Source organism: Chiloscyllium punctatum, chromosome 11, assembly GCF_047496795.1.
Source record: "Chiloscyllium punctatum isolate Juve2018m chromosome 11, sChiPun1.3, whole genome shotgun sequence".
NCBI lineage: Eukaryota > Metazoa > Chordata > Chondrichthyes > Orectolobiformes > Hemiscylliidae > Chiloscyllium > Chiloscyllium punctatum.
The window spans coordinates 93,968,479-93,980,605 of record NC_092749.1 but is presented as its reverse complement, the minus strand read 5'-3'; the positions used below and the strand labels follow the sequence as shown (position 1 = coordinate 93,980,605).

Genomic DNA, 12,127 nt, shown 5'->3' with positions numbered 1-12,127 from the left:
TACCTTTGAGCCAGTTCTGTATCCAAATGGCTAGTTCTCCCTGTATTCCATGAGATCTAACCTTGTCAATCAGTCTCCCATGAGGAACTATGTCAAACACTTTACTGAAGTCCATATAGATCACATCTGCTGCTCTGCCCTCATCAATCCTCTTTGTTACTTAGACCATAAGACCAGAAGACCATAAGACCATAAGACATAGGAGTAGAAGTAAGGTCATTCGGCCCATCGAGTCCACTCCGCCATTCAATCATGGCTGATGGGCACTTCAACTCCACTTACCTGCATTCTCCCCGTAGCCCTTAATTCCCCGAGACAACAAGAATCTATCAATCTCTGCCTTGAAGACATTTAGCGTCCCGGCCTCCACTGCACTCTGCGGCAATGAATTCCACAGGCCCACCACTCTCTGGCTGAAGAAATGTCTCCACATTTCTGTTCTGAATTTACCCCCTCTAATTCTAAGGCTGTGTCCACGGGTCCTAGTCTCCTCACCTAACGGAAACAATTTCCTAGCGTCCACCCTTTCCAAGCCATGTATTATCTTGTACATCTCTATTAAGTCTCCCCTTAATCTTCTAAACTCCAATGAATACAATCCCAGGATCCTCAGCCGTTCCTCATATGTTAGACCTACTTCTTTGAAAAACTCCATCAAGTTTCTGAGACATGATTTCCCATACACAAAGCCATGTTGACTATCCCTAATCAGTCCTTGCCTTTCCAAATACATGTACATCCTATCCCTCAGGGTTCCCTCCAACAAGTTGCCCACCACCGAGGTCAGGCTCACTGGTCTATAGTTCCCTGGCTTGTCCTTACCACCCTTCTTAAACAGTGGCACCACGTTAGCCAACCTCCAGTCTTCCAACACCTCACCTGTGACTATCGATGATACAAATATCTCAGCAAGAGGCCCAGCAATCACTTTTCTGGCTTCCTACAGTGATCTAGGGTAAACCTGATCAGGTCCTGGGGATTTATCCACCTTTACACGTTTCAAGACATCCAGCACTTTCTCCTCTGTAATTGTAAGGTGTCACCATCTATTTCTCTACATTCTATACCTTCCATATCCTTTTCCACAGTGAATACTGATGCAAAGTACTTGTTTAGTATCTCCCCCATATTCTGCGGCTCCACACAAATGCTGCCTTGCTGATCTTTGCTATTCTCTCCCTAGTTATCCTTTTGCCCTTAATGTATTTGTAAAAATCCTTTGGATTCTCCTGAATTCTATTTGCCAAAGCTATCCCATGTCCCCCTTTTGCCCTCCTGATTTCCCTCTTAAGTATACTCCTACTGCATTTATACTCTTCTAAGGATTCACTCGATCTATCCTGTCTATACCTTACATATGCTTCCTTCATTTTCTTAACCAAACCCTCAATTTCTTTAGTCATCCAGCATTTCCTATACCTACCAGCCTTTCCTTTCACCCTAACAGGAATATATTTTCTCTGGATTCTCGTTATCTCATTCCTGAAGGCTTCCTATTTTCCAGCCATCCCTTTACCTGCGAACATCTGCCCCCCAATCAGCTTTTGAAAGTTCTTGCCTAATACCGTCAAAATTAGCCTTTCTCCAATTTAGAACTTCAACTTTTAGATCTGGTCTATCTTTTTCCATTACTAATTTAAATCTAACGGAATTATGGTCGCTGGCCACAAAGTGCACCTCCACTGACACCTCAGTCACCTGCCCTGCCTTATTTCCCAAGAGTAGGTCAAGTGTTGCACCTTCTCTAGTAGGTACATCCACATACTGAATCAGAAATTTTTTTTGTACTCACATAACAAATTCCTCTCCATTTAAACCCTTAACACTATGGCAGTCCCAGTCGATGTCTGGAAAGTTAAAGTCCCCTACCATAACTGCCCTATTATTCTTACAGATAGCTGAGATCTCCTTATAAATTTGTTTCTCAATTTCCCTCTGACTAGTAGATGGTCTATAACACAATCCCAATAAGGTGATCATCCCTTTCTTATTTCTCAGTTCCACCCAAATAACTTCCCTGGATGTATTTCCAGGAATATCCTCCCTCAGCACAGCTGCAATGCTATCCCTGATCAAAAACGCCACTCCCCTCCTCTCTTGCCTCCCTTTCTATCCTTCCTGTAGCATTTGTATCCTGGAACATTAAGCTGCCAGTCCTGCCCATCCCTGAGCTATTTTTCTGTAATTGCTATGATATCCCAGTCCCATGTTCCTAACCATGCCCTGAGTTCACCTGTCTTCCCTTGCATAGAAATAAATGCAGGTTAATTAATTAGTCCTACCTTGTCCCTGCCTGCCCTGACTGTTTGACTCTCTTCTATTCTCAACTGTACCAGTCTCAGATTGATCTCTTTCCTCATTATCTCCCTGGGATCCCCCCCCATCCTCACACCCACCACCACCTTACTAGTTTAAATCCTTCCGAGCAGCTCTAGCAAATCTCCCTGCCAGTATATTCGTCCCCTTCCAATTTAGGTGCAAACCGTCCTGCTTGTACAGGTCACTTATACCCCAAATGAGATTCCAATGATTCAAAAATGTGAATCCTTCTCCTATACACCAGCTCCTCAGCCACGCATTTATCTGCTCTATCCTCCTATTCCTGCCTTCACTAACTCGTAGCACCAGGAGTAATCCAGATATTACTACTCTCGAGGACCTCCTTTTTAAATTTCTGCCTTACTCTCTGTAATCTCCATTCAGAATGTCAACCTTTTCCCTTCCTATGTCGTTGGTTCCAATGTATATAATGACCTCTTGCTGGCTCATCTCCCCATTAAGAACTTCTGCACCCTCTCTGAGACATCCTTGATCCTGGCACCAGGGAAGCCACACACCATTCTGATTTTTCGTTGCTGGCCACAGAAATGTCTGTCTGTACCTCGGACTAGAGAATCCCCCAACACAATTGATCTCTTGGAACCCGACGTACCCCTCATTGCATGAGATCCAGTCTCAATACTAGAAACTTGGCTATTCGAGCTACGTTCCCCTGAGAATCCTTCACACCCTACATTTTCCAAAACAGCATACTTCTTTGAAATGGGGATAGCCACAGAACACACCTGCACTAGGTGCCGACCTCTCTTACCTTTTCTGGGGTTAACCCATCTATGTGACTGTATCTGAGACTACCATCTGAGACTTCCTATAACTACCATCCATCATATACTGTTTCTTTAAACTAATTAGCCTTAAAACTTTGCAATTCATAGCATGTTACTTGTTCTCACATGTAATAAGTCTAAATACTTGGAACACTTGGATTCATAGAGATTCATAGAGTCATACAGCACGGAAACAGACCCTTTGGTCCAACTTGTCCGTGCCGACGAAGTTTGCCGAACTAATCTCGTCCCATTTGCTTGTGTCTGGCCCATATCCCTCTAAACGTTTCCCATTCATGTACCTGTCCAAATGCATTTTAAATGTTAAAACTGTACCTGCATCTACTACTTCGTCTGGCAGTTCATTCCACATTCAAACCAATTTGTCCTCCTATTTGTTGGCTCTACCAACATGTTAACTTGCTGATATTTGTGTATAAAATAACCCTAACTCACTGGACAATAATATTTACTAATTTCTGGCCATTTTTAACTCAAGCATTTTGTGTTTTCTTTTTCCTTTCTTCCTCTGACGTGTCAGATTTAAATAAAGATGTACAGTGAGTCCCATGCATGGGGAATTGTCCAGCAGTAACTTCAGCTGCCTGAACAATTCCTCCAGAGTCTACAACAATGGATTTCCACAAGGTCCCATGCACAACCCCTATCCATGCTGGCATAATGACTGTCTGGCCACTGGAAAATTCAGGTCAGTATGTTTTGAAAAATTGTTCAAATATTATTTTGAATACTCTAATAACTAATAGATAGAATTGAGTAGACTAGAAGTGGGCAATTATAGCATCCACATTGAAGATGGTCTTGGTTTTCAAATAAACCTTTACAAATGGGATAAAGAGAGAGAAGCAGTAATTTGTCTTAATGGAGTGCGCTTTTGATCCACATTGTCTCTGCTGCTTTCCTGTTTCTGTTACATGTAAATAACCTGGAATTACAAAATGATTGCATTTTTAATTCATATCAAGTTAGGGGAGCACTGGTTCAAAAGCAGTCATCCAAGATCTTACAAATAAATTACACTTGCCTTTATTAGTCAAGATGTAGAATACAAGAGCTGAGAGGTTTTGGTGGATCGATAAAGGATGTGGATTAGGCTAAAGTTCGAGGCTTTATGCAGTCTTGTCACTGTAAGGATGTGACTGAACTGGAGAAAGATTGACCAGGACAGACTACATAAGCGGGGGTTATTTTCTTTGGAGCAGTGAAGGTTGAAGGGTTTCCCTCATTGATATTTGATTGAAGCACTAAGGGTGTCAAGGGCACAGTATTTACTCAGAGTGACATGCTTCAATGTTCATACCAAGAGGGGCTTGGTACCACCATGACTGAACCAGCTGACTAAATCCCATAGTGAAGATGCTGGTGTTGGACTGGGGTGAACAAAGTAAGAAGTCACACAATATCAGGTTATAGTTCAATAGGTTTACCTAAAATCATAAGCTTTCAGAGCACTTTGTCAAGTGAAGTCACTTCCAGATAAACCTGTTGGACTACAGGCTGGTGTTGTGTAGCTTCTGCCTAAGCCCTGAAGGAAGCAGCTACCTGAGAAATTGTCACAAGTTGTAAATGAACCAAAGCTATGAAAAAAAAATCTACTTAGCCTCACCCTCACCAATCCAGCTGCTACTGCACCTGACTGTATTGGTAGCAGTGGCCAGCACTCAGTCATGTTGGAGCCAAAGGCCCTGTATAGCCTTATGACCATTTAAGTAGGATAGAATAAAAAAGAATCAAGTGGCTGAAAACTGAGCATCCTTGAATCACCAGAAATCATCAACAGCATCATTATATTCAACCATAATCTGTAACCTCATGTCCTAGCATATCCCTCAATCTACCACTACCACAAAGGCAGGATACGAATCAATGTCTGAGGAGTGCAGACAGCATATCACAAACAGCACCAACCATACCCAAAAATTAGCTGTCAACCTGGTGAATCGACAACATTGGCATAAATGCATGCTAAACTGTGAAAACAGCATGCCACATATACAGTTAAGTGATTCCACAACTAACAAATCAGATCTAAATTCTGCACACCTGCCACATTCTATCACAAAGATTTGTGGACAACTAACCATACGAGGAGGCTCCATAAATATCTTCAACAATGTTGGAGTCCAGCAATGCAAATGACAAGAATGAAGCACTTGCAACCATATGTAGCCTTCTTCTGAGGCCCCAACATCCCAGATACTACTTTTCACACTGTGTGGTTCATTCCTCATGATATCAACAAATGGCTGAAGGTACTGGATGCAGAAAAGGGTATGGTCCATGACTACATCCTGCAAAAGATGCAATATTGAGGATCTGTGCTCCACAACTACCTGTGCCCCTGAACTAAGCTATTCCAGTACAGCTGCAATACTGATAATAATCATGGTGGCACAGTGGTCCATTGGTTAGCACTTATGCCTCAGAGCGCCAGGGAACCAGGTTCGATTCCAGCCTCGGGTGACTGTCTTGAGTTTGCACATTTACCCCGTGTCTGTATGGGTTTCCTCCAGGTGCTCTGGCTTCCACCCACAGTCCAAAGATGTGCAGGTTAGGTGAATTGGCCAAGCTAAATCAGCCTAAGTGTTCAGGGGTGTGTAGGCTATGTGCATTATTTAGGCGTAAATGTAGAATAATAGGGTTGGGGAAATGGGTCTGGATGGGATCCTCTACAGAGGGTCAGTGTGGACTTGTTGGTTTCCACACTGTAAAGATTCTATGATTCTAATCGGACAATGTGATAAGTTGCCAGGCTATGCCCTGTCCACTACAAAACTGATCAAGCCAATTACGACTCCATTAGTCTACTTTCGATCATTTGCAAAGTGATGGATGGTGTGATACTAACCTGTATTTACACAGCAATGACCTGCTCACCAATGTTCAGTTTTAATTCTCCCAGTGCCACTCAGCTCCTGACATCATTTCATATGTCTATGTTTCATCATGGATCTTGCCAATTCATGAAGTGAGGATATTCACTAGTGATTGCGCATTGTTCAATACCATTCACAATAATTCAAATATTGAAGAAGTCAGTGTCTGTATACACCAAGATCTAAATAACACTCAGGGTGCAACTAATATTTAGACATTAAAATACCATATAATGGTCACTGTCAACAAGAAAGAATCTAACCAACTCCCCTTGACATTCAACTACATCACCATTGCTGTATCTCCTACAATGAACATCCCTCAACAATTTCTCCTTTGAATCTTTTCACTTCCTTCAGACCAAAGGGGTAGCCATGGACATCTGTATGCGCCCCAGCTATGCCTGCTTCTTCGTTGGGTACGTGGAACAGTCCAACTTCTGCAGCTACACCAGTACCATTTCCCATCTTTTCCTCCACTATATCAATGATAGTATTGGCACTACCTCGTACTCCCACAAGGTGGTTAAACAGTTCATCAACTTCACGAACACTTTCCACCCTGACCTCAAGTTCACCTAGACCATCTCGGACACCTCCCTCCCCTTCCTGGACCTCTCCATCTCTATTTCCGGCAGCCAACTTAACACAGACATCTACTTCAAACCCACTAAATCCAACAGCTAATTGGACTAGACCTTCTCACACCACCTCCCTCCCTGGTAAAAATGTTATCACTTATTCCCAATTCCACTGTCTCCCCAAATCTGCTCCCGGGGGACTAATTCCACTCCAGAACATCTCACATGGCTCCTTCCTCAAAGACTGCACTTTCCCCTCCCACCATGTGATCAACAATGCCTTCCAGTATATCTCCTCTACGTCTTGCATCTCCACCCTTGAACCCCACCCCTCCAATTGCAATAAGGACAGAACACCCTTGATCCTCACCTTCCACCCCACCAACCTCCAGATACAACGCATTATCCTCCTCCATTTCTGCCACCAGAAATATATTTCCCTTCCCACCCCTATCTGCGTTCCACAGAGACCATTCCCTCCGCGACGCCCTGTTAGGTCCACACCCCCAACCCACCCAGCACTCCTAGCACCTTCCCCTACCACTGCAAGAGGCGTAAAACCTGCGCCCACACCTTCCCCCTCACCTCCATCCAAGACCCCAAAGTATCTTTCTACATCCAATAGAGATTTTCCTGCACTTCACATGCGACATCTATTGTGTCCATTGATCTCAATGTGGTCTCCTTTACATTTGGGAGACAGGATGCAAACTTGTGGAACGTTTCAGAAAACATCTCTGGGACACACACACTAAACAACCCCACCGTCCAGTGGCTGAACACTTCAAATCCCACTCTGCCAAGGACATGCAAGTCCAACAACCTCCTCCACCAACAAATTCTAGCCACCCAACACCTGGTGGAAGAATGTCTCATCTTCCACCTTGGGACCCTCCAATCACATGGGATCAATGTGAACTTCACCAGTTCCCTCACCTCCCCTCCCCCACCTTATCCCAGATCCAACCCTCCGACTTGGCATCGCCCTCTTGAACTGTCCCACCTGTCAATCTTCCTTCCCATCTTTCCACTCCACCCTCCATTCCAGCCTATCACCTTCATCTACCTCTTGCATTCCCAGCTATCTTCCTCCCAGCACCACCACACTCCCATTTATCTCTCAGCCCCTTTGGGACCCCCTTCCCCCACCACCTTCCTGATGAGGAGCTTATGCTCGAAACTTCAACTCTCCTACTCCTCAGATGCTGCCTGACCTTCTGTGTTTTTCCAGCACCACTCTATTTGACTCTGATCTCCAGCATCTGTAGTCCTCACTTTCTCCCATCCTGGGATTTATCACTGACCAGACTCTAAACTGGACTGGCTATAAACTGGGGTAAAAACAATGACTGCAGATGCTGGAAAGCAAATACTGGATTAGTGGTGCTGGAAGAGCACAGCAGTTCAGGATTTCGCTGCTCGTTGGATGCTGGCTATAAACTGGCTCCAAACTGCTTAATGCTAGGATAATAGCAACAAACGTCATCAGCAAGCTGACATGTTTAGTTATTAATTGCAATTGACATCGGGTGCATTTTGGATTCCTTGCTCTCTGGGGCTTCAGCCCTTTCTTTCTCCACGTTTGCTATGACTGTTAATGAGCAGATGTAATGACCTGTAGGGAACAATGGAATTGCTCAACTGTGCAGCTATTTAGATGAGACTGTCACGCCCACTGAGAGTGGCTACAGTTTGATTCCCCTCACCACCAACACCCAACCCCCAACCCCCAGCTGCTCCACATGACCGCAGAGAATAGACAGACTGTGAGTCTCTAACAAGTTGCATTATAACCCGGCAGTACCCTGTACTGACAGCATATGGCAGCTCCAAGCTTGTGATGCTCTATCCATTCAGGTTAGAGACACAAAGGGGAATAAATGTTTATTTTGGTGTCCTCTTGCCACTCAGTGGAATTCCCTAGATAATCAATGAGGGGATATTAATTGGCTTGACCAATAAATATTCTATGCACCCTAAACAATCTCTTCAAGAAACAGATTGGGCCTTGTGCAGGCTCCAGTGCTTGTTAACTGAGATAATGAATAACAGGCTGATTGCTTCAGACTGGTAAACATTAACAAAACGATTCATAACCTGTAGCACCGCAGACACAGGGAAAATGGCAATGTGTCTAACATTTGCCAATCACAGAGGGACCAGCTGGTGCCATATTGTCAGGAAGGACAAAGTGCTACTAATTACTGTTTTCGAGATAAACAGAAATGCTTCAATGTAGGTATTAAAAATGTGATGGTCCAAACAGACACTTGCCTAATTCTTTCATTTACCGTTCCATGCTACATCTTTGAAAACATTTTGGCCACAGCAGAATCTTCCAGTCTTTGAAAAATACAAAATATAATAATTAGAAAAGTTAAATGGGGAGGATGGGAACGGTCATTTATTGACATGCCAGTTGTACCATGTAGTTTTCCTTCATATGAAATGCTTTTGATTTTGAATTGTTACAAATGGTCCAAATGATTTGAGTGGTCAAACTAAAGCAAGTACAAAAATGAGGCACATTAATTGCAGTAAAATGAAAAACAGTGCACAGTTAACTTTGAAATGTTAATTCTAGCTTTTCCAATGTAGGGAAAAGGTAGATGGCTACTTAGGAGCATGAGTAGCCCATGCAGCATCTTGGGTTGTTCTGTCAGGGTTAAATTTGCAAAGATTAAAATTCAATTAGTATTCAATCTTTCTAAGTACCATTTTCACCTAGCCGGTTACACTTGCAATTGTCGCCCATGAGGATTCACGAGGTTGACTGATTTGTCAATTTTTCCCAATTTTCCTGTGTTGAAAATCCCTACTGCAGGAACTGGTCTTCTCTGACAATGTTGCACAGCATTGAACCATAAATCTTGGCAATTTGCCATTTTTAGCCTTTATTAATTAATGAACTTAACCGCTGACACTATTTAAGCCAACCAGACAGGTGGCTGACACAGATTTACCTGCTAATAGGACAACAGATTAAAATTACTCCCTTAACTTAGAATTGGAGAGAAGTAAAAATCTTTACTTTCTATAAAATGTTCATCTCAACGCATGGGATGAATCCTTTGTCTTACACCAAAGCAGATTACTTTTGCAATTGCAATTAGAATGATGAGAGTAAGGATTAGTTAAAATAAGGATAACGCCGGATGTGTTGTACAAGTGAATTAAACACATTATTCTCATGAGTAAAAATCAAATTAAACTCACCTGTTGTCTAGTTTCTGATCATTATCTGCCCATTAAGTAAAAGGGCTTGGATTGTTCAAATGGTGGCACTACTATCACTGTACCACAAGAACTTATTTTTTGTCTTCTTTTTCTTTCTTTTCGTTGATTGCGTTATGACACACACCTGCATACTTGTCAGACGTGAACATGGACCTTGAACCTAAGGTAGGAACACTTACTATTGGGCTGTGTGAATATTTTTAACCAACCTGTTCAGCATGCTCTTGCTGCTTCTAACGCATGATGTTCCACAATTTGCAGGAAATAAGTAGCCCTTATCCATTTGATCATGACCACAAATTCCTGAAAGAATAAGATACAGGTTGCCTAGCACCCTCTAGAGGACATCACGGATCTGAGCAGCATCTGCAGACAGCTCCCACTGGATTTGTGTCTCTTTTGTTGTTTCTTAATTCCACTGTTCGGGCTAAAAATTCATTACAGCTGCTGCAATGATCATCTTGTATGGTTACTTTGTACCAGACCAAGGTGATGCCAGTCGAACCCTATGCTGCTCCTTAATCTCCATTTTATTTGGAGGTGCACCCCAGTGTTGAAAGTGCTGCTGATTGTCTGCATACTCAGCTGGGGCCCAGATGCATACATCACGAACGAAAGATAAAGTTAGCTTCCATCTTTCAATGAAGGGAGGTGTCCTAGCTGCAGTATGGATTGGAGCTCCCAAAAGCTGTTCGTCACAAGGAATAAAATCGACGAAGAAACGGCAGTCCAGAAATAGAGCTCCCAAGTACTCTGGGTGGGGGATTTCAATGTCTAACACCAGGAGTGGCTCAGCACGAAGCACTACTCATCAAGGTGATCAGGTACTAAAGGATATAGCTGCTCGAGTGAGTCTGCAGCAGGTGGTGAGGGAACCAACAAGAGGTAAGAACATACATGACTTCATCGTTACCAATCTACTGATTGCAGATGCATCTGTCCATGATAGTATCGGTAAGAGAGATTAAGTCCCACCTTCATGTTGAGAATATCCTTCATCTTGTTGTGTGGCACTACCACCATGCTAAATGGGACAGAAATCGAACAGATCTAGCAACTCAAGACTGGACATCCATGAGGCACTATGGGCCATCAACAGCAGTGGAATTGTACTCCAGCACAATGTGCAACCTCAAGGCCTGGCACATTACCCACTCAACCATGACCATCAAGCCAAAGGATCAACCCTGGTTCAATGGACAGTGTAGGAGGGCATTGTCAAAAAGTGTGGCACTAGAAAAGCACAGCTGGTCAGGAGAGCACCCGAGGATCAGGAGAGTTGACATTTCGAGCATAAGCTCTTCATCAGGATTGCTGGGGCGGGGGGGGGGGGGGGGGGGGGGCACGAGGGATCTGAGAGATAAATGAACAGGAGTGTCAGACATCCTGTTCACTCCGAGAGCTGGGTCTGAGGGGAGCTGGATCAGTTTCAACAACTCTCTACATGTAAATAAAGGGTGACTTGGTGATAGGACACTGAGCTCTGTGAGTTATTTTAGTGGCAATGAGAGAAAAGCACACTCCTCAAGAAATTCACTCTCAACAGTCATCTTTGAGGTGGAGTAAGCATTTCTGGTATCATGCCATTACTTGGGAAGCTTGACTTGTTTAATCCTGCTATTGAAGACTGCGCTCAGTATGTAGAAAGAATGCCATTTTTTCCAGGCAATTGACAATGGGGCAGATGAAAAGCAATGAGTGAACCTCCTGACAGCTTGCGGACCCATAGCTTTTTAGGTTATCAGGAGCCTAACTTTCCCTGAAGAATCAGATACTAAAACCTTTCAAGAGTTGATGGATTTAGTTAAGGAATATTATGACCCCAAACCTCCTCTAATTCTGAAACACTATCAATTTTACTCAGCAATTTGAGAACCAGCGGAATCTGTATCAGGATTATTGACTAGACTAACATGACTTGCAGAGGAATGTGACTTTGGTTGAACCTTTAATGTAATGCTGAGAGATTGTTTGTTTGGTATGTGGTATTAATGATGTAACCATGCAAAAGAACCTACTAGCTGAAGCCCAACTGGTCTTCAAACAGGTACTACAACTGGCTTCCTCATTGGAAAATATGATAAGTGAGGTGTATGAGTTGCAGGGTATTCTGACGGAAGTGGACACCCTGGCCAGCCCAACTGAGCATGGGGAACACCACTTGAGTGAACACAATTGCAGATCCTCACTCAAGACATATCTTGCATAGAGGGTCTGTAGATCAGCCCACAACAAAATCCCAGAACAAAGCCAAGCATTGACCAAACAGTTAAAAGTTTCCTCAGGATCTGGACTGACAAGGTCA

General features: G+C 43.4%; 1 long non-coding RNA gene across 1 annotated transcript in view; it reads right to left on the bottom strand.

Annotated features, from left to right (window-relative positions):
- Positions 1–10,025, bottom strand: part of LOC140482618 (uncharacterized) — a 50,653-nt gene extending 40,628 nt beyond the window's left edge. Inside the window, exon 1 of the long non-coding RNA XR_011961769.1 lies at positions 9,802–10,025. This is a non-coding gene — a long non-coding RNA (uncharacterized lncRNA). The remainder of the gene's footprint in view (positions 1–9,801) is intronic.
- Positions 10,026–12,127: the final 2,102 nt, after the last annotated feature.